This window comes from Sinocyclocheilus anshuiensis, unplaced genomic scaffold (assembly GCF_001515605.1).
Source record: "Sinocyclocheilus anshuiensis isolate Anshui unplaced genomic scaffold, SAMN03320099.WGS_v1.1 scaffold912, whole genome shotgun sequence".
NCBI lineage: Eukaryota > Metazoa > Chordata > Actinopteri > Cypriniformes > Cyprinidae > Sinocyclocheilus > Sinocyclocheilus anshuiensis.
The window spans coordinates 783038-783269 of NW_015549618.1; the positions used below are offsets into that span (position 1 = coordinate 783038).

Here is a 232-nt window from a genome sequence, read left to right on the forward strand (position 1 = left end):
AAAAAAAAAATATATATATATATATATATATATATATATATATATTATACATACTGTATAATTACAAATGTTGTCTTGGCATCTGATTTAAAACAAGTTAAAGTTGAAGCTAAAACTGAAACTAAAATAAAAGGAAATTGAAGCTAAGCAGAAATATTAAAATAAAAAATAATAATAATGACAAAAGCACATAACAAAATGAAACAACTGAAATGAAAACTGGAAAGAGTGA

At 19.8% G+C, this 232-nt stretch overlaps 1 protein-coding gene across 1 annotated transcript in view; it reads right to left on the minus strand.

Annotated features, from left to right (window-relative positions):
• The window catches only part of LOC107659337 (beta-1,3-galactosyltransferase 2-like), a 23638-nt gene that overhangs the window by 19561 nt on the left and 3845 nt on the right, over positions 1–232 (minus strand). The gene's annotated exons all lie outside the window — the stretch shown is intronic.